General features: G+C 43.5%; 1 long non-coding RNA gene across 1 annotated transcript; it reads left to right on the plus strand.

Moving 5' to 3' along the window:
• The first annotated feature begins 899 nt into the window (after positions 1–899).
• On the plus strand, positions 900–5,536 carry LOC140102200 (uncharacterized). Its single transcript, XR_011850116.1, has 3 exons — positions 900–971; positions 2,516–2,623; positions 5,241–5,536. It is a non-coding gene; the product is annotated as an uncharacterized lncRNA (long non-coding RNA).
• Positions 5,537–23,489: the final 17,953 nt, after the last annotated feature.

Here is a 23,489-nt window from a genome sequence, read left to right on the forward strand (position 1 = left end):
GGTGCAGCATCGCCGGTTTTCATGCAACACAAATCAGGGGGACGTGGAGTGGGGTTCGGGGTTGTCCATCGAACGACCCAACTGATTCGGACTAAGCGTGTGATTTAACTGTAAAATTGTGTCGCAAGACATGCACTTACATACACCGGGAGGAAGATGGTGAACTCCGGTGGAACTGATCAGGGAAGTGACACATTCAGGAAATCGGGCGCACAATCTTATTGAATCGCGGCACAGTGCATCGTCATCGGACAATGCATTTTTGGGAACTCCGAGGGACCGGTTAAGTAAATGTGCCAAATTCTCTTAAAAAAAGACTATAAAAATATCCAAATAAGCGGGAGGCTCTCCGTCTTATGTACTTCTGCATGCCCCCCTCTGTGTTCATTGCAGCCAACTTCCGCCCGCCAATCAGCAGACGTCACGACCGATGGGCAAGGATGGGGTGCAATCAACACAAGGGGGTTGAGTGCATATATTATCAGGTGGCACAGCCAAGGGGCGCTATGGTGATGGAAGCTGGAGTGCTTCCTGCTTATTTATACATTTTTTATCAAGTCTTTTTAAATAGATTCATTTTGTTCTCGGACATACGAAAAGTGATTGCCATCCACTCGGAGACATAATGAGAAAGTAAGTTTGGTACATCTACCATCAGTAAATATGATGGTAGGTGTTCTTTAAAGGGTTGACGTCATGAGCTGTCACAAAGCTACTTTACCTACCAGACAGGAAAAGTCCCAAACACCAAAGCTTATTCTATGCACCTCTCAGACTTATAAGTTGTTAGGTTATAATTTTGGCAGGAAGTATGTTTTTCTATTAACACAATGACTAATATGTCTATAAAGTTATTTATTAACTCTCCACAATCTTATTACAAGTATTGATCTAGTGGTGGACCGTCCATACTGAGGTTACATTCAACATTGCCCTATTGATGTCATCAAGAATGTTTCCGAGCTTAGAAGGTTAGTATATGATATTTGTTATGTCCACAGTTTTATGCAATATTTTCACAAAAACTCCAAAACCCTGTAAGCAGTATATTAGGGGGTAGTTAAGACTTCAACGTTAAAGAAACAGAGACCATATTAGAGAAACTGAAAATGTTTATTTTTTTAAACATTAAAGTCATCAGACACAAGAGAAAAGAGAACATAACGGTAAAGAAACAAACATACCTGGGTTTCAAAGTATCACGCCTTAATACAGTTACAGTCGTGGAAGACAGGACAAAGGTCACAAAGATGTTGCAAGAGGTCGTCCATTCTGCACATTGACAAAACACAAAATTCACATAAACTCACAAAAATAACAGGAGCTTTCAACACAAGTGAAAATGTACACATAATAGAAGGCAAGTCATAAATATGATTTAGACAAGTTGTGGATTGAGTACCAAAGAATACAATGAAAATTAAAACGCTTGAGAGAGCTGTAGATAGAGAGCCATGGAATGTTACAACAGAATACAAAGTTAAGGGGCCTGGACATCAACCATCCCAAATCATATAGAATTAATCTGGGAATCCTCTATTTTTATACACTATACATTAGAAGTATAAACAGTATTTATCATATTCCTCCACTGTGACATGGAGGCAGGGGGTATTCTGTCCATCTTTCAATGTTGATGGCATTTCTGACCATAAATAAAACCTCCCTAAGAAATATGCAGAGATATTGGGGGGCATTTATTATGGCCTTTTAAACAGAAAACTGGCAGTGTTTTTTTCCCCATGAATTTATGCCATTACCATAATTGCCATTTGTGGGTTTTTTTGCCAATCTCGTCTTGTTTTTGGGGGTGCAATCCACCAGTTTTCTGGCACTTCTATTTTTCCAACATGTTTTTGGTGCATTTTGTGGTGCAAAAAGAGATCAGCTAAAAGCTGGTCTAGGGAGTTCTAAACTTTTTAGTCCGTGCGCCAATTCACATGCGCCACAAACTTACATCCCACCAAAAAATAGGTATTCAATGTAGATGTGGGACAGTACCTTAAATCTGGTAAGCGATGCAATAAAAAGGTAAGATCATCAGGTTCTCCATGTGTCGCTGGCTCTGCGATGTTCACGTGGATCCCATGTTTCCACTTGCGGTATGCAGCGGGCGGCTGTGTGAGTTACTATTTCCTCCAGATGGAAACTCAATCGCAGCGCTTTTGGTTCCGCTTTACTCCGTAGTGGTCCGTATAGGAAAGAAAGGGATACGGAAAAAATAGTGCAGCAGAGCTTCTATTTAGTGAAGAAAATGTTTTAATATTATACTCACAAAAGTAGATTAAAAAACAGGCCTTAAGAATAGATTGTGGTGCACGTTCGGCGTCAATACCCGACTCGAGTTTCGCCGGTAATGGCTTCTTCGGAAGAAGCCGTTACCGGCGAAACTCGAGTCGTGTATTGACGTCGTGGCGGATACGGGAGTATGCCGTATTAGTGGCTCCTCCATATTTTGTATGTTACATTTTCCATCTTTCCCAGATATTTTATTATTTATTTCTGTATCATATAGATATGTGCGCATGCGTCCCGGCAACCATAGCAACACCGGTCGTCAAAGCAACCCATGACATCATATATAAACAACAACAGAGACCAATGACTGCAGCTCTTCAAAACGGTATGCATTTAGTTCGGCAACTGGCGATTGATCGCCATATAATGTCGCCAATACAATCCTAATTGGAACATCATAAGCTCGCTATTGTGAAAGGAAGCTCATATAAACTATATATATATATATATATATATATATACATTGCAGAAGAGGCAACAGGGCTAGCAATGCCCACAGCCACTACGTGCATCACTTGGAGCTCGTATGTGGTGATTGGAATACCTCCCTATATGAAAAGGGGGAGACCAAAACACCAAAGGAGTGTCCATGGTACCTCCATTGTCATAACCAACAGAGATCCTATTAAGGCACTTACACACACTGCTCCTGTACATAAAGCATAAAAATGCCTAAAAATAATAAAAATACACAATGCCTCTCTTATGAACATGATTCAAATCCCAATACGTATGCTTATCGAACAGCAAAATTTTAAGCCTCTTGGTGGTTGTTCATGTACTAGCTTCACAGAATTCCTTTTATCTGTAAAAACAGAAAAAAAAAATGTAAGTGGATGTTATAAAAGTAGTACACTGTATCACTTGCACCTACATACTGATGGCGAGGAGCCAACCCTCTGACAAAACATGAATATCACGAACCCAACAACCTCATATTCCACTTAATTTAAAATCAATGTTAAGACCCTTAGGTTTAAACGTATACAAGGTGAAGATCCATTGTAATTCTGTTTTTTTGAGAATCCGTTCCCTATCGCCTCCCCTCTATGGCAATGGTTTACGGCCAATTAGTCGGAACCTAAGGTGTTTTTCAGAGTGACCTGCTTCAAAAAAATGAAGGTCCTTTCTCTTTGCACGAATGGTATGTCTATGCTGATTAAACCTAGTTTTAAATTCCAGTGTTGTCTCCCCTACATAGAGAGACCACATGGACAACTCAGTTAATAACATATGCACCTGTATCTGTGGTTACATTAGATGACAGTTTTTTTTAAATTTTGAAGACTATACTGTTATCATTGGGAGGTTTGTTCAATAAAATTTGATTAATACTCTAATGGGTGATGGCTTTTATTGTAGTGACTGTCTTTTGCATCGACCATTTAGGAAAATCAGAGATAAATATCATTTGAATTAATTGGAACGTGGGGTACACCTAGGTACTTTACAGTGTGACAACATTTTAAGCTGATAGAACTCCTTACCAACATATAGTCTGATGCAATCTTCATTTCTTTTCTTTCTCCTGTGGTTATGCCTTGATAAGTGGCTTGATAAGTGTCATGTTGCCGAATTGCTAGCACTAAGGACTCCACTGCCACCAACATTGCTTTTTACTTCACACAACCGTCTACTTGGGCATATAGATAATGTGATAGAAATTAACTTGAACACAGTTGTACAGTTGTATTTAAAGTTCAGACAGGTCCGCAAAGACCCCAGAACAGTGTTGCCATCACACCAATCTTTAGAACTTGTAATTATTTGTTAACCCCGAATTTTACTTGACAATACAACTTTTATACTAAAGGGATTCCTTTTAACCTCAAGACAAATCAAGCAAGGCTATAATGCAATAACGGCTTATCGCAATGTAAGAAAGTCATATACAATATTATGCACACAGTGTATCTATGAAAGCCAGTTTATAACATGAAACATCAACCTGGGTATAGGGGTCTATCCTGCTGGAGTTTTCTTCCAGGGACATGATAGAGATGCCAAGAAAAAATATGTGAATGTGAAACACAAGTAAGGCAAATTACACATTGGGGCAGATTTACTTACCTGGTTCATTCGCGATCCAGCGGCACGTTCTCAGCAGAGGATTCGGGTCCGGCCGAGATTCACTAATTTCCGCCGCGTGCATGGCGGCGCTGATGCACCACAATCCGTTCGTGTGCTCCAAAATCCCGGGGCAATTCAGGGAAAATCGGCGCAAATCGGAGATAATCGGGTAACCCGTCGGGAAAAACGCGAATCGGACCCTTAGTAAATGACCCCCATTGACTATATACAACATTCACTATTGGGGCCTTATGTCTATCTTTCATTTAAAGGGAGTTCCCCGGACCTGAAGATGGAGCCTATATTAGATTTATTAAATCCTAATGGCTATTTACTAGAGCCATTTTGAGCGACTTTAAAGATTCTGAACATCCATATAGGCAGAGTGACCTGCGGTTCAATGCAGGTTACACGTTGACATATGGCCTATGTAAAGTATGACTCCATAACAAAGAAAGTGATGGGGAATTACTAGTCATCAATGAAGCATCAACTTTTATTATAATTAATACGGTCTTTGATCTGTGTACAATGGTAGTAGACTCCAGTTGATATGTTAGATAAGGTAGTACTTAATGGTGTGTACCACCAATATGTGCAAATTTATATTGACAGGGAGGGGAAGCGGAAGCAACTTTTTCTCTCTCTATATATTTTGTTTATGCGCTGTAATGCTCTTTTATAGATTTTTCACTGGGGCAGCAAAGGTTCATGCTACACCTCTGTTTATGTCAATGATGTCATGAATTCTTCATACCATAAGCCAGGTCAATTTGGAAGTAAAAGTACATAATACAGTATTTATATTTGTTAAAAACAAGCAAAGCACAAGCTGTCTATTTAGCTTCCTGTTTTATTTTTTTTTATAACAGGTATTACTATTTAAGACCAGGCTGCAGATTCTTCAGGTCAGGAATGGGAGAAACTTGACCTACTGCCCAGGGCAAGGGGTTCATGGCATGCCACAACATGTGGCTTTGGTACCCTGCTGCCAATGCCTCTGCGTGATCTCAGTAAATGCAAAACATCTCAGTAAAATGTAGGTTATTATAAACCAGAGGGAAATAGCACTTGTCATGAAAGGAAGAGTTTGTTTGTTACCAAAGCCTATAAGCTCTTCTTACTTATAAACACCTATAGAACAAGCATATACCACCATGATATTAATAAGAGATACAATAAAATATACATTTCAAAATTTTATTGAAAACAAGTACTTTATCTGATAATGATAAGAAACTGAAAACGGAGAGTGGGGCCCTCTGAGGAATAACATGGAGGTCATGGTGGAAGGAGATGAGGAAAGGGCCAATCTACTGAATGTCGCCTTCTCGACTGTCTTTACCTAGGAAAATCCCCTGGTGGAAGACACAGTGAGGAGTGATGTAAATTCTCTTTGGAATGTCAACAGTTTAACCCAGTCGGCAGTACGGCGCTGCCTCGCAATCACTAAGATAGATAAATCACCGGGCCCAGAGGGCATACACCCCCGGGTACTGCATGAACGATGGACCTTGATAGACAGACCGTTATTTTTAATATTTGAAGATTCCCTGAGAACTGGTTCCGCTGATATCATATTTTGTGCCCATGCCTGTGCACATAGTAGAATGTCATTGGGCGACTGATGTCATGGTGCCTGCGATGGACAGCACTGTTTAGAAGCATCGCTGTTTAAAAGAGGATCTGCCAGGGGGCATCGGAAGTTGTTTGTTTGTTTTGTTTTTTCCTACAGGCATTATATTGGGGCCAGGGGCTGCAGGCTATATCCTGGGGGGGGGGGGGGCGGGAGCTACAGGCTTTATACTACAGGGGGCTGGCAGGCTATATACTAAGGAGCTGGCAGGCTATATAGTACAGGAGGGGGCTGGCAGGCTATATGCTAAAGGGGCCAGCAGGCTATATACTAAAGGGGGCTTGCAGGCTATATACTAAAAGGGGCTTGCAGGCTATATACTACAGGGGGCTTGCTGGCTATATACTGGGGATGCTGTGACCAATGCATTTCCCACCCTTGGCTTATATGCGAGTCAATAGGTTTTCCGAGTTTTTGTGTTAAAATTAAAGGGGTCAGCTTATACCCGAGTATACGGTACATAAATTATATTTTTGTATAAAGTTAATTCTTGCTGAAAGATGGAAAAAAGGGTAGTCTGCAATGCTCATAAACTGTTCTACAATTCTGTTCCTCCTTGTTAGGTGATTTGGATGCTGGTAGACTCCCTTTTAATAAATACAAAAATACTTAATATACTACATATGACAAAACTGCATATTAAACTGTCCTAAACAATAACGAAACATTTGTGTGCAACAATATTTCACCGTTTTATAACATCTCAGCAGCTGAGGCCCAATACTCACTTTGTTGTCAACAAATTCCACAAGTGAACTTTTTTGGTTCATAAAAATATAGCCTGCTATCATATGTAATAAAAGAAGAGGAAACACAAACCATAGTTGAGGATGTGGTGTTGTATGTCTGCTCAAGTTAAACTGTGTCAATCTTTACTGTACGGGTACAGTGTAAATCTCATTTCCTGTTGTGTCCAATCACAACAGTGGTTTCATTCCGTTCCTGAAAATTATATGTTCATTATATTGACATATCATTAACTATACATAATCAACATGTTTTCCGGTAAATAAACAATCCAGTTTTAACTTCGGGTGACATATGTTTAGACCGGAGTGATTGTTAAGAAAAATGTTGCAACCATGTGTTTTGTAGGTTACTTCCAGCATAGAGGTAGTCAGCGAAACTTTGCAAATCAGCCAATGCTAGCACAATTTGTCAGTAAGCACTAAGGGAAGTTTGCCTCAAGAGTCTGCAGGGTGCGCCAGATTACTGATTACTGCTCTTCAATTATGTTGTGTACCCTGCAGTGCTCTGGAAGTGTGCACCATCTTTTTTTGGGTGCACCTAAACATACAGGGGCAGATTTACTTACCCGGTCCATTCGTGATCCAGCGGCGCGTTCTCTGTGGAGGATTAGGGTCTTCACTAAGGTAGTTCCCTCGATGTCCACTAGGTGTCGCTGCTGCGGTGAATTCCGTCAGAGTTCACTGAAGTTCACCAAGCCAGCCGGGTGCAGGTAAGTGCGTGTCAAGCGACACATTTAAAAAAAAAAAAATACTGCGGTTTCTCCGAATCAAACAGGTTTTCCAACGCCCCCCCCGATATCCATCGCGTGCATACCGGCGCCAATGAGCCACAATCCGTTCGCGTGCGCCAAAATCCTGGGGCAATTAAGGGAAAATTGGCGCAAAACGGTAAAATTCAGGTAACGGGCGTAAAAACGCGGCCCCTTGGTAAATGACCCACACAGTGTGCAACACAATTCTGTCAAGTCGCCGTATTAAATGTGTTGCAAACTTCTACTGTACAAAGCACTAACACGCCCCTTTAGTTGCCTTTTTTTTTGTCTTGTCAGAACAGTGCAGCCTCAAGGCAAAACTGGAGCAGACACTTTATAAATACATGTGCAAGCTTCAATAACTTTCTTTATTGTCATGGGTGCTCCCGCAATCCCTGTCTTGGATCGCGGGCGCACCCGTGGCTCCCCGCGTACCTCTGGTGGCCGGGACCACTTACCTCCCCTGGCTCCAGTGGCGATCTCCGCTGCTCCCGCGGCTCGGGATAATTGGTGCTGGCCTGATTTAAATTCCAGCCTCTTCCTGTTACCCTTGCCGGATCTTCAAACTTCCTGAAGAGAAAGCTCTCCTGTGATTCCTGCGTTCCTGTGATTCCTGTGTGCCAGTCCGTTCCTGCGTTCCTGTGTACCAGTCCGTTCCTGCGTTCTTGTGTGCCATTCCGTTCCTGTGTTCCTGTGTTCCTGGTTGCCAGTCCGTTCCTGTGGTTCTGCGTTCCTGTGTGCCAGCTCCTGCGATTCCTGACGTGAGTCCTAGTGTGCCTTCCACTGCTATTCTCCTGCTACCACTCCGGGTACAGACTGTCTCCTGTGTTACTACCTTGGCAGCCACCGCGGGCTAGTCGCACCTATGGAACGTCCTGGTGGTATCCCGCCGCAGCAAGTCCATCCTGCGGAGGGCTCTGGTGAAAACCGGGTGCCACTTAGACTCTGGTCCCAGGTCGGCTAGTACCATCTCCCGTGGGTCCACAGACTCCCAGTCCTGACATTTATAGTGAAAAGTCAGACAGAAAATCGGCGCAGCCAGTTTAATATATCTGGCCCAATGAGTTGTAGGAGCTGCTTTTTTAGGTTTCTGGCAAGTACAGTATATGGAGGACACATAAAAAATTGACAACCCTATTAAAAAAAATCTAACATCAAAATAAAGCAAGGGTGAACCAGGGACACTACTTATAGATCCAGGCACTGTGACTGTGCTAATTTTATTATATTTGTTATCCATGGCCTCCTTTTTAAAATCAACTTTTTTAACTTATGTTAATGAGCCTGAAGGGCTCCTTGTGTGTTACCAGAGCCCCTCCATGCTGATGATACACAGGCTGATACAGTGTTTAAGGAGCACTTCCCCCTCTTACTGTGTAGTGAAACTTCCTGTGCTACAGTGTAATTACATCAGGCAGAGGGATTGGTGAAGAGCTGAGGGAGCAGAGAAGGAGGGTGAGACAGTGTAACCTGTGAAGCTACAACATGGAGGGACTCTGGTAACACCCCAAGGAGCCCTTCAGGCTCAATAGCATAATTTTAAAAGTTGAGTTTTGAAGGATGGAGGCCATGGATACCAAATATAAGAAGATTACCAAGGTCAAAGTGCCTGGATCTATAATTAAGTGTACCTGGTTTTATCGTGCTTGATTTTGATGGTAGATTTCCTTTAAATACTTGGCAAAATGTGGTTAATCTATAGATTATGCGTGAACATACATTGTAAAACTCAGTAACATTTTCCAGCAGTGGCTATAGTAGAAAGGTAAATGAGTCGCAAAAGAGAATTTATGTTTATTTGATGTTTTATACATTATATGCAGCATTATATTAATGTTAGTACATAGTTGTGTTGCTTATTTTCCTGGAATGACACATATGTGTATTTTATAGAGAGTAGGCTCTAGACCTTATATTAGCCAATCAAACTGTGGGAAAGTCAATGAGGTGAGAATTATGTCATTGTTGAGCCACACCCTAACAATAATATTTTAGTTTTAGATGATCTCACTACCCTAGTCTGAAAGTAGACAGTTACAAAGTAGATTTTTCCTTGCTCACAAACCACTTTTCCTTGGTAGTGTCATGAAGACAAATGACTAGTAGAAATAACTCTTATATCAATGTCTCATTTGCCCATATTGCATATATGAAATAAATTAGCACTGTAGAAAAAAAGTATAAAAAAAGTTTTAATACTTATACTTAAGTGCCCTAAAGTGTCTGGATACTGTGAAAAAGTGCCCAAACTATCCAAAGTTCTCAAGATGTAAATTCTATTTTTAATGTTACTGGCAAAAAGAGAATCAAAACCACAAGTAATAACAACGTCTGCCGCCAGCATTGCTGCGTTATTGTCTGTAGGAAATGATATCTCCATCTTCACCCCCATATGTGATCAGCTTCACACACTGTCATCCTCCTGTTTTCTTGGTTTTTTTTCTCTGGTTTTGATAAAAACTTTGTATGTTAGTCCTGGCTGGAGTAAATTAAGGCTGACGCACCAGGACACTCTTTGATGATACTTTTCATTTCCTAGAAAACAGGTCTATGTTTACAGTCAGTATACAAAAATATCTTGATACATTGATGATATGTTTCATCACTGCAAGCACTTTATGAACAGAATTAGCATACAAATGAGAAAATTCTTTTCTGGGAAGACCTAAAATGAAAATAAAGCTCCCCTCCTCTAGCCCAGCAAACCTATACTGGACAGACTTCTTCCCGGCACATTCACTGAATGAACACCCTTCACAATTTCGTGGATTTTTTTTAAAATGAAAAACATACAGGAAGCAGATATTTTAGGTTCCAGTAATAGACAAATGTTTCCACTTTTCTACAAGAGATGAGTTAGTTGAAACAATTTAGCAGCCATGAATTTTCGATAAAAGCTGGACAAGGGTGAAAGAAACTGAAAGGGAAAAGCAGTAAATTTTCCGGGCAGCATGAAAAAAAAAACACTTGCAGAATACAGTACATGTCTGGTTATCACAAAAGAAAAACTGTAAAAAGAAACTTGTAAGAAAAGTGGTTACACTTTTTCAAGTCCACCTCATTTTTTCCTACTACATTACACTAAATATTAATTGGGACCATTGGGTTACTGTAAACAAAATGGTACGGCCCATGGACCAGTCATTTGTAATGCAGTTCAGAGGAGCCATGTGAATGCCAGGATGATACGACTGACGCTATGTTTATTTTTATGCATTCATAGGACTGAAACTGTCACGGGTGGTCTCGCGACCCACATCGCGGGTCGCGGGCTCACCCGTGCTCCTCTGCCCCTGCCAGCGCATCTCACCCGTCCCGGCTCCTGGCTCACTCTCCTCTACTGTGCGGGCGCGTCCCCGTCTGCTAGGGTGCGTGGCAGCTTCTCCAGATTTTAAGGGCCAGCACGCCATTAATTGGCGCTGGCCATATTGCCCAATACTACATAAGCCTGCCTCTTCCTGCAAGCCCTGCCGGATCTTTGCGCCTTACAGCCTGAGAGAAAGCTTCCTGGTGATTATTCCTGCCTTCCTGTGTATTCCTGCGTTCCTGTGTTCCGTTCCCGCCTGCTTAGACCTCTCGTTGCTGACCCCGGATTTGGACTTGACCTTGCACCTCTGCTGCCTGCCTTGACCCTGAGCCTGGATTTGACTCCGAGACTGTCTCCTGCTAAGGTACCTCGACCTCAGCTGCCACTGTGGGCTAGTCGCACTTGTGGAACGACCTGGTAGTATCCTACCGCAGCAAGTCCAACCCGGTGCCACTTAGACTCCGGTCCCAGGTGTCGGCTAGTTCCATCTCCCGCGGTGGTCCAGAGGATCCACTGATCCTGACAGAAACTTAACGCTACCATTTGTTTTGTTTTTTTAGACAGTAGAAAATAATGTAAATATATGTAGATAAGAAAAGTGTTTGATATTCTATTATCTAATCCAGTAAATCAAATAATGAAAACTGGAACGCCCCTGTAAGACTGAGTTTATATCTGTGTTAGGGGCTCTGTAAGGATGATGTTTATGGTCCTTTTAATACAGATTTTGCCTTTATATGTATCTATGTAAGATAGGGTTGTGACTGCCATAGAATTAAGGGAGCCTGTCAGGTCATGCTAGACTATCCCCTGACAGCTCTCTGCCCTCCAGACCATGATTTTAGCTGCCACCACTCAGGCTGATGAGGCACCTTGAATAGAATATGCCCAAATACAATAATACACTTGATTAAGCAATCAATTTAGCTAATCGTTAGAACATAAGAAGGCTCTTACTAAATTGAAGTTTTAATATCAAAAGGGAAAGTGCTTACAAACAAAGTTATATAATGTAAAAGTTAAAGATAAAATAACAGACATATACATAAAATGCAAAAAGAACTGTTTGGTAAAATAAAAGGGATAAAAAACAGAACTTACTGCATAATGTGACGCTATAAATCTGGTGCCTGGGGAAGCAGAAATACATGATCGATTTAACCACTAGGGATCCCCAAAGAATGACAATTTGTATCAAACTTGTATCCAACATCCATTGCCCCCCCCCCCTTCCCTGCCTGTGATGACACAAAGAAGGCTTTGTATATGTTTATTTTATGACTTTGTTTACCTGTATGTCTCAGCTCTTCATATACAGACATCTTGCCATGCGGGCATCCTACAAACCTAGTTTTACTTTCATCTCTGCTCACATAAGGTTCTGCATGGATACATATTAATTATAATATTAGTATTAATATTTTGGCAATTATGTAAATGCTCCCTTTTGCTATGAAGCTATCCCGTGGCCTTCAATACAGTAACAACAGTGACCTGGATGGAATTATTAGGGAAAAGTATGAGGCTGAATATGAATTATGCCACATATTTCGTTGACCTATAAAGCAAGATGGGGATTTATAAAGGTGACCTCAGATTTGTAGGCCATCACCTTCTGCTTACCTTGTTAAGGGATGTAGATAGAATCTCATCAACAGGCTATTCATTTCTGGTTCTTGGATGAACTGGTATTATTGCCCCAGCCTCCTGGCCTGGTGTCAGAGGAGTAAATGAATTTCAGAGGGGAGGGTGCCTCCCTCTCATAATTTGGATCTTTATCACCACACCATGGAAAACGAATATAAGAACATTGCCACAGTCACGGTGCCTGAATCTATGAGTAAGGGTCCCTGGTTTATCATGCTTGATTTTGAAGGTAGATTTAAGACAGTTTAGATCTTTTTTGCTCATCTATGTCATGTTCGGCACGCATACTGTATATGGTATTTGATAGGGCGGCACGGTGGCTGAGTGAGTAGCACTTCTGCCTTGCAGCGCTGGGGTCCTGGGTTTGAATCCCACCCAGGTCAACATCTGCAAAGAGTTTGTATGTTCTCTCCGTGTTTGCATGGTTTTCTCCATGTCCTCCGGTTTCCTACCACACTCCAAAACATACTGGTAGGTTGTTTAGATTGTGAGCCCCATGGGGACAGGGACCCATGACATGCTTTGTGCAGCGCTGCGTAATCTGTGTGCGCTATATAAATAAAGAATTATTATTATGATAGAGCGTTTTACCGTTGTTATCTCAATTGTAGTGAAACTCAGAATTGAAGCCTATGGCAATGCATAATTTATTTGCACATTGGTACAAATTTTGCATGGGAGCAAAGTTCTGTTCGGTGATATTAAACTTGGCGGACAGTTTGTGTGACCAAGGGCCTCCCAGGAGCATTTGGCCCCACACTGCCATTCAAACCAGCCATATTATAATTTATTATATATTATATTCTACTGTATTGTGTTAGGTATATGTCAGTGCTAAGGTAACCATAGAATCACATTATTATGTTTAGGTCTTGCATATGCATTGATGACACTGGAACAAACCTAAAAGGGATTTACTAGGTTACTAGTATCCACAACTTACCGTATTTTTCAGACTATAAGGCGCACTAAAAATCCTTTGATTTTCTCAGAAATCAAATGTGCGCCTTACAGTCCAGTGCGCCTTATATATGACCCATAGTTACAGACAACAGCTGCCTTGAACTGTGCACAGGTCTGCCACCTGCTGGTCATTCATCCTTATAATCAGGTGCGCCTGATAATCCGGTGCGCCTTATATATGAACCTAGACAGAGGTCGCATTAACTCCTCACCACGCGTCATAGACGCGTGATGAGGCGCCATTACCCCCTGAAATAATTGCCATGCGTAAAGATACGCTTGGCAATTATTCCGTGTAGCGCGCAGGCGGAGCGGCACAGCGCACACTGCAAAGGAGGGGAATGTCAGTAGCGATCACAGCGCGCGCCGGGCCGCTCAGCAGGATGCATAGATGTGTGGGATTTGTGAGCGCCGACCCCACGATGCTGCTGCTCCAGGTCTCAATGCCCGCAGCAGCGGCCAGCGGTTATGTGATCGCGGCGGGACCTGAGAGAAGTGCCGGGTGAGTGTGAGCCGCGGCCGGGGGTACACTGCACTCTGTGTATGCGCTGGGTGAGTGTGTGCTGCGTGTGTCTGCCAGGTGCTGTGAGTGTGTGCTGTGCGAGTGAGTGAGTGAGTGAGTGAATGCTGTGCACTGTGAGTGTGCCATGCGCTGTGTGAGTGTGCCATGCGCTGTTTGAGTGTGTGTGGTGTGTGTGCTCTGCACTGTGTGAGTGTGTGGTGAGTGTGTGCTATGCACTGTGAGTGTGTGCTGTGCGAGGGAATGAGTGAATGCTGTGCGCTGTGTGAGTGTGTGCTGTGGGCTGTGAGAGTGTGTGCCATGCGCTGTGTGGTGTGTGTGTGTGGTGTGTGTGTGTGGTGTGTGTGTGTGTGCTCAGCGCTGTGTGAGTGTGTGCTGTGCACTATGAGTGTGTACCGTGCGCTGTGTGAGTGTGTACCGTGCGCTGTGTGAGTGTGTACCGTGCGCTGTGTGAGTGTGTACCATGCGCTGTGTGAGTGTGTGCAGTGCTGTGTGTGGTGAGTGTGTGGTGTGTGTGCTATGTGCTGTGTGAGGCTGCTGTGTGTGAGTGTGCGAGGGAGTGAGTGAATGCTGTGCTCTGTGAGTGTGTACCGTGCGCTGTGTGAGTGTGTACCGTGCGCTGTGTGAGTGTGCAGTGCTGTGTGTGGTGAGTGTGTGGTGAGTGTGTGGTGTATGTGCTATGTGCTGTGTGAGGCTGCTGTGTGTGTGTGCGCTGTGTGAGTGTGCGCGGGAATGATTGAGTGTGCACTGTGCGAGGGAGGGAGTGAGTGTGCGCTGTGCGAGGGAGTGAGTGCGCACTGTGCGAGGGAGAGAGGGAGTGCGCACTGTGCGAGGGAGGGAGTGAGTGTGCGCTGTGCGAGGTAGTGAGTGCGCACTGTGCGAGGGAGAGAGGGAGTGTGCGCTGTGCGAGGGAGGGAGTGAGTGTGCGCTGTGCGAGGGAGGGAGTGTGCGCTGTGCGAGGGAGGGAGGGAGTGTGCGCTGTGGGAGGGAGTGTGCACTGTGCGAGGGAGGGAGGGAGTGTGCGCTGTGCGAGGGAGGGAGTGAGTGTGCGCTGTGCGAGGGAGGGAGGGAGTGTGCGCTGTGCGAGGGAGGGAGGGAGTGTGCGCTGTGCGAGGGAGGGAGTGAGTGTGCGCTGTGCGAGGGAGTGAGTGCGCACTGTGCAAGGGAGAGAGGGAGTGTGCGCTGTGCGAGGGAGGGAGTAAGTGTGCGCTGTGCGAGGGAGGGAGTGAGTGTGCGCTGTGCGAGGGAGGGAGAGAGTGTGCGCTGTGCAAGGGAGGGAGTGTGCGCTGTGCAAGGGAGGGAGGGAGTGTGCGCTGTACGAGGGAGGGAGTGAGTGTGCGCTGTGCGAGGGAGGGAGTGAGTGTGCGCGGGAGGGAGGGAGTGTGCGCTGTGCGAGGGAGGGAGGGAGTGTGCACTGTGCGAGGGAGGGAGTGTGCGCTGTGGGAGGGAGTGTGCACTGTGCGAGGGAGGGAGGGAGTGTGCGGTGTGCGAGGGAGGGAGTGAGTGTGCGCTGTGCGAGGGAGGAACGGAGTGTGCGCTGTGCGAGGGAGGGAGTGTGCGCTGTGGGAGGGAGGGAGGGAGTGTGCGGTGTGGGAGGGAGTGTGCGGTGTGGGAGGGAGGGAGGGAGTGTGCGGTGTGGGAGGGAGGGAGTGTGCACTGTGCGAGGGAGGGAGGGAGTGTGCGCTGTGCGAGGGAGGGAGGGAGTGTGCGCTGTGCGAGGGAGGGAGGGAGTGTGCACTGTGCGAGGGAGGGAGGGAGTGTGTGCTGTGGGAGGGAGGGAGGGAGTGTGCGGTGTGGGAGGGAGGGAGGGAGTGTGCGGTGTGGGAGGGAGGGAGGGAGTGTGCGGTGTGGGAGGGAGGGAGTGTGCGAGTGTGTGTATGTGTTGTGCGCGGTGAGCAGACAGATGATTTTTTTTTTATAAATAGCGTCTATTAACATTATATACAGCTATTATATATTATTTAGTTATATGTATTACCAAAATTTTCATACTCCTCCTCAACTAAAAATACTCCTCAAAAATAGTAAGAGGAGTATTTTTACCCTTTGGGAAAAATGTTAGTGCGACCTCTGAACCTAGATGTTTTAGCAGGCATTTATTGATGGTGTGCCTTATACTCCGGTGTGCCTTATAGTCCGAAAAATACAGTATCCTTCGGAATGGGTTTCGTGACTCGCCACGGTGACTGCACTGGTTCTTTGTGTTGCTTCTAGGCACTGTAAGCAGTTGAAAAAGGCAGATGGGGTTAGGAATGTTTGATCCACACCAATCTGACATTGATAACCAATTCTGACAAAAAAAAATCATCAATAACATTAACACGAAAAACCCCTTTGACTCTTTACTGACACCCTTGTATCCACACAAGAGGTAGTATGAGGAGGAATCAGTGATATATCCCAAGATCTGTGCTATCCATGATATTCACAGATAGAAAAATGACCCATTGTTTCTGATGTGTCTATTCACTTGTCCATTGTCTTTCACTGACTTGTAGTATGTGTGAAACAAATCACACTATGCACTATTTTATTTTCACACGCGGATCATGGACTTCCATGGGAGTCAGTGGGTCTGCAATAAAAATAGATGGCCTTTTTTAATTGTTGTTAAGGAAACCTTCCTAGTGGTGTTACCTGTGGCTAGAAATTTTGTGGACAACCATAGTAATTTTTAGGACGTGAAAAAACAGGTGATAAAATATGGACAACATGTCGGGTGCATACGGACGCAGATACAATGTATATACAACAGGGATCTTATATAGATGTATTATATGCAGATACTACACAGGAACGTCTAGCTGAATTACCCCTTTAGCAGGGGGCATGTGTTGTGTATAGCAATACATGCTATAAAGAATCATGACAAAAATTACTTAAATTGTATTATTCTTTATTAACTTTTTTTTTTCATTTTTATAACTAATATCCTACAATAAAAACACCAGAACTACTAACAGCCTATGAGTCTACTACTGCACAAGATATAGTTTTAGGTTTTGTTGCTTTGGTAAACACCAGGATAGGGAACACCGAATGATATATTCTGTGAGTGAATGAGCTTCATACCTCCCAGCATCGACTGGTCAAACAAGGACACGAGTAAACAAATCTTCCTTTTTAATCTAAATCTGTAATCAGAAATATGTACTATAATAAACTTATAGAAACAATTTGACAGAAACTCAAATTGTTTTAGTTAACGCCACAAGGATGAAAAATGCATTAATAGTAGGAGTAAAAACTATTTACAGGACTAGAATAGAAGCTTGAATGTTGCAGTGCTTCTAAGGACATAAAAACTCAGACATTTCAGGGTATAGTAAAATCAGTCTAAAAAAAAGAGACAGTAAACTGTGTTTATGGAACCACATGCCGCCACATGCTGCCTGCTTACTTACACTGGGGATGTGTTGGCCAGACTTAACCCTTCCAAACCTTTCCTAAATGCCGACCACAATCAACAATCCTCATTGTTATAAATAATACAGTAGTGCAAGAATAATATAACATAACAAGAGTGCATGGAAATCACTCATATAGAGGACATAAATTACAAGGTCTCGCAGACCTTGAACAGTGGGAATATTTTACCCTTTGTTGATGCTGATACATATTCAACATCTTTTTTAAGGTAGAATTGGTAGAATTCCTGTTAAAATTTTATTTTTCTTTTGATGATAGCTTTTTTTTACAAAAATGGAGAGCGGCCATGTGGGGTAAATGCTTCCTGTTACTGGCTAATATCTACATGGCAGAAGAAGTTTCTGTTTGCTGTACAGGTGGTATGCACGACCTGCTCCTGGTGTGAGGAGGAACAGAGATGAAGGCTATCTCATTTTTGGAATACATCAACAATAATTGGATGAATCTAAGATTTACTTAAAGAAAGTCTACCATTTGATTTCATTATGAACCAAACATACATTGAGAATGCTGTATCTATACTGATGCAGGATTATATCTTGTTCAATCCCTGTGCTGAGTGGTTTGGCTGAAAAAACTATTGTAAAATCCAGGACCTTGGGAAAGCTGGATCCACATTACACACATTACACACAAGCTTTCTGAACAGCCAAGACAGGCCTAATCAACTTGAGCTGGATCACTCATACACAGCAGCTGGGGGATGGTGCAGCAATTGATTATTCTGCCTGGCAGGGAGAACAGTGATTGCTTCATCCTCTGGTGCAGTGCATAACTAATGTGAAAGCAAAAGCACCGAGCCAGGCACAGAAGCGACAGAGCTTCATTATCATCATTTCATCATTTTATAATTGTTTTTTCAGCAAAATATGATTATAACAAGATATAATTCTGCATCAGTGTAGCTACAACATTCTCAAGGTATGTTTGCTTCATAATGCATCAAATCAAATGGTAGGTTTCCTTTAAAGGGTCCATAGAAAGTCAGTTAATTTTTCGGATATTATTTTGAAAGGTACAGATGTGATGGAAATTTCAATTCGATTTTAGATGCAACATTGTGACACCTATACCACGTGATTAAAACTTTCCCAGTTGTTTATTAGAATGAAAATAATGTAAACAATGCAAAACACTTTGTGCTAATTACTGATGTTTCAATGGAGCTGCATATGCTATCTTGCCTTGCCCTGCCCATTACATTTCTAAATAAAATGCAAAAGCAAGATGTGAATGCAGCCTAGAGCTACTAGTTCAGTAGTTATTGTTAAGCCCTTTCACAACCTGTGGTGTAAAGGGTTATGGAGAGTGCTCATGGTCTGAGCTAGTCATTGGTTAGTTACCGTAGTATACCTGGATGAAATCCTGAAAAAGTTTATATAAGGATGTGCAACATTGCCCACCTGAACCTAGTTTTCTTCATTGTAGACTGCCGGGGCCCAGGGCACGCTATGGCCACGGTGCTTGGTATTGGGACTGGAGGACGGGCCTACAGCCTGGCAGGTCTCCAGCATGTGGTGTGTGCAAGAAAAGTAGAGGGAGAGGCTGATAAAAGAGGTTTCTCCATGGGGCAACCCCTGAGGTGTATATGGGAATCCTTTGGTGATGGAGGGTGGGGAGCCCATAAAGGTGAAGCAGCCGAAACCAGGGATCACATGGAGGCGCAAATCAACTCATGGTTCTTTATTTGAACTGGAACAGAAGGCAACACCCTAACATCAACAGTAGATTCAGCAGCCAGAAAGCTGGTATGAGATAGCTGGTCCACAGGAAGGGTTGCTCATAGCCTGGTAGTAGCTTCATGCTTTGCTGGTAGATGGATTTGAGTCCGGACAGTTGATCTCTGCTCAGGGGCTTAGTCTTCTGACTTGCTTCAGGTGTAAGGCGGCTGGCCTGAGACACTTCTGCTTCCTGGAGGTCAGTGGCTGCTGCAGCATATGTAGGTGTTGCAATCTCCTCTGCTTCTGCTTAGACTAAAGAACATGTGCAAAAAGACCTGTGCTCCCGTCCACAAGGTTTTTATAATCCATTGGTGAGGTGGTAGCATTCTCCAATAAGCTTCCCGCTTGCTTTACAATTAGAACACATCATATCATTGTTACAGACAATTGATATGTTAATTCTTGCTCTCCCAGGCAGTAGTTTCAAGCTGCAATTACTAAGTTTACCCGACAGTAGCTTCTGAGTGAGTTGCACAGGCTCATCAGGCAGTTCCTGACAAGGAGAGGGCACGATTTGCAACACTTCTAACCCTATGCAGGTTAATTTTCCCCCTTGGTAATTTAACAAGCCACACACGGCTCGGCTATGGACCGGATGGGGATATTTGCTGGGGCTGGCTGGCTGGAGAGGTAGCTATTTGCGACAACTACCCACCGTATGCATTGGCAGGGTTGTTGCAGAAGCTCCTCACAAGGCTTAAGGGATTTTCAGCTGAATCTTTATATCTGTATGCATCAGTGAGTCTGCAGAGACAGTCAGCCGGCAGCTGCTGTCTCCATTCAGAGGGCTACCCTCTTCCAAACTAGAGGCTCTCAGGTTTCAGCCCCAAGCTACAGGACTGCTTAGATCATTTTCCAGACTAAAGATCCAACCAAACAACGCTGAGTGGATGCTACAGGAAGAAGCTCTTTACCTCAGCCTGTTATCCACTGCTGGGTTTGGATCGTCTGATGAATAAAGAGACCGTGTGCATTTTGCCTGTCGAGTCAGATTAATCAAAAGTGGCACACAATATTCATTAATTTGGTGCCCTTTGCATTGTTCGAGAAATGTGAACCAACCTTTTCTTTGGTGCACCTTTAACATAGAGCATGCAACAAAATTCTGTTGAATTATAATGCAGTAATAATTGTGGTGCACAGTCCAACTCTGCACCAGGAAGCTCCTTTATGTGCAGGATTTTGTGGTGCGGTGGACATAGTGGAGTCGCGACACAATACGGGCACAAACACTTTAATAAATGTGATCCTAACGGAGCCCTAGGGGGAAACATTCATTCCATTGCGGCCTTCCCCTCTTCTTGCATCCCCATGCTTGCTCTGACAGGCTTGGACAAGGCCTGTTCACCTGGATGAAGCCACTTGCAACACGACTCTGGCGCTAGGACGCACTACAAGCCAGGCACTCTGGTACCAGAGAATCTAGCTGTGGGTGAACGTTACAAATATTACAAGTTATGTACTGCTTTTTTGGAGATGGGTTATTGATTTAGGAATTTATTCTGCCATATTTGGAATCATGAATCTTTTTTTGGTGATACCAAATTTATATAGGTTTAATTGTGTTTTAATACATTTTCAAAAATGAAAACAATATGTACAAAAAAAACTTTTGTTTCGCCATCTTCTGATGATAATTACTTTTTCATGCTTCGTTGTATGGAGCTTTGTAAGATGTCATTCTTTTGGGAGATGATGTTTTCATTGCTACCATTTTGAGGACTTTGCAACCTTTTGGCAGGGGTGTACCAAGCCTGTCTGCTGCCTGAGGCGAGACATAGTGAGACCCCCCCCCCCCCCCCCCGTGCACATATATGTAATATATCATGGAGTGTCAGGACCAGATCCTTCATATTGGTTTGGTATGAAAATAAAGCAATGCAAAATGCATACACCTCACCACCATGTAGTATAAAATGCACACAGCGTGCCACCATATAGTATAAGATAGATAAAGCATACCACCGTGTAGTACAAAATGCATACAGAGTACCGCCATGTAGTATAAAATACATACAGTGTACCGCCATGTAGTATAAAATGCATACAGAGTACCGCCATGTAGTATAAAATGCATACAGCATACAGCCATGTAGTATAAAATGCATACAGAGTACCGCCATGTAGTCTAAAATACATACAGAGTACCGCCATGTAGTCTAAAATACATACAGCGTGCCGCAATGCAGTATAAAATACATACAAAGTACCGCCATGTAGTATAAAATACATACAGCGTGCCGCCATGTAGTATAAAATGCATACAGCATACAGCCATGTAGTATAAAATGCATACAGCATACAGCCATGTAGTATAAAATGCATACAGAGTACCGCCATGTAGTATAAAATACATACAGCTTACAGCCATGTAGTATAAAATGCATACAGCAGATTGCCATGTAGTATAAAATGCATACAGCGTACCGCCATGTAGTATAAAATGCATACAGCGTACCGCCATGTAGTATAAAATGCATACAGCTTACAGCCATGTAGTATAAAATGCATACAGCGTACCGCCATGTAGTATAAAATGCATACAGTGTACCACTATATAGTACAAAATAGAAGCTCTTATAAATATCACAAATACAGCATATATATACAGCATATATGTACACATATACAAACAGTAGATACACCATATACACACATTGTACATACAGCAAATATACACACATACTATATATACACACACACATACTGTTTATACACACACACACATACTATATATATATATATATATATATATATATATATACACACACACACATACACACACATATATATATATATATATATACACACACACACATGCATACATATACACACATAAATATAAACACACATATATATACATACACACATATATGCATACATAAGATAACCTTACCTTCCTTTCAGGGTCTTGGTAAGTTTGGTCTTCTCCTGCGGCGCTAGGGAGGTGGGGGGGGGGGCGGCTGGCCAGGGAGCGCGTTGTTGGGGGCGGGGGCCGGACGTTCCGGGAGCGGGGCGGGATAGTCCGGGAGCGGGGGTGGATTATGGTTGGGCTGGGAGCGGGGGTGGGTTGTGGTCGGGCCGGGAGCGGGGGTGGGTTGTGGTCGGGCTGGGAGCCGGAGCCTTTGCCGGAAGACAGAAGCGAAGGTATGTGGGGAGTGGGAACAAGGTGCCGGCCGGAGCACTGAAACTCCAGGCGGGAGTTCGATGCCGGAGAGCGAGGGGGCGGGCGCACGCTGCTGGCGCGGAGCATGATGCACGGAGGACGGTTTGAGCCGGGAGCAGGAGCATGGTGCCGGACGGGAGACAGGAGCAGAGGGGGGTTGAGCCGGGAGCACAGATATGCGGGGAGTGCAGGTGGGAAGACAGAGTCGCCCACCAAAAGGAACGCAGGAGTTCTGTGCCGGTTGGCGGGGAGGCGGAAGGACGGTGGCGCCGGCGGTGGGGAGCATGTTGCCAGACGCACGGTGCCACCCCTCGTCGAGCAGGAGGCGTGCCGCCTGAGGCGAGATGCTCAACTCGCCTCATGGCAGGTGCGCCCCTGCCTTTTGGTCACTTTTTATTAAATTTGTTTATGTGAAGGAAATCTTCCGTTATGGGGTCTACCCCTGGGAACAACCGTTTTTATATTTTAAAAGTAAAAAATAAAAGTAAAAAATAGGCTGCACTCCACAATATAATAAACCACTGAAAGGGGCGAGCACCCAAACTAAGCTTCTTAAAGTGGGGCAGCTGTGAACTTAATGTATGGAGTTTTTTATATTTTGATAGATCGGCATTTTGGGACGTGCCGATACCTAACATATTCATGATTTTTCTGTTTAGTTTTATATCATTTCAAGGGAAAAGGGAGGTAATTTGAATTTTTAGGGTTTTTTAAAATATTTTTTTTAACTTTTTTTTTACAATTTTTTAGACCCCCTGGGGTACTTAAACCCTAGATTGCCTGATCGTTCCTTCCATATACTGAAATACATTAGGTGTTGTTACACAAAATTCATTACAATGTGCTAAAGGGTTTGTATATGGATACCAAATATAAGAGGATTACCGCAGTCATGGTGCCGGGATCTCTGAATGAGTATCACTGGTTTATCATGCAAGATTTTGATGGTCGATTTCTCAAACCCGAAAATAACCAGATAATTATTGATACCATACATGAAGTCCTGATGTGAGTATTATGATTGGAGGGTAGAGGAGGAGCCCTGACATGCTTTCCCTTATGCCACTTCATCATACATAAGCCTACGTCATAATAAGTGCTTTGGTCTGGCCCTGCAGTGTGAAATCACTTAGGGAGGACAACCAAATTGCCATGACACTTGAGCATACTCATTTCCATGGAGTCTAAGGCTTTGTTCCTGCATTGTGCTGGAATTTGTTTTGAAGCGCAT

Source organism: Engystomops pustulosus, chromosome 1 (genome assembly GCF_040894005.1).
Source record: "Engystomops pustulosus chromosome 1, aEngPut4.maternal, whole genome shotgun sequence".
Lineage (NCBI taxonomy): Eukaryota > Metazoa > Chordata > Amphibia > Anura > Leptodactylidae > Engystomops > Engystomops pustulosus.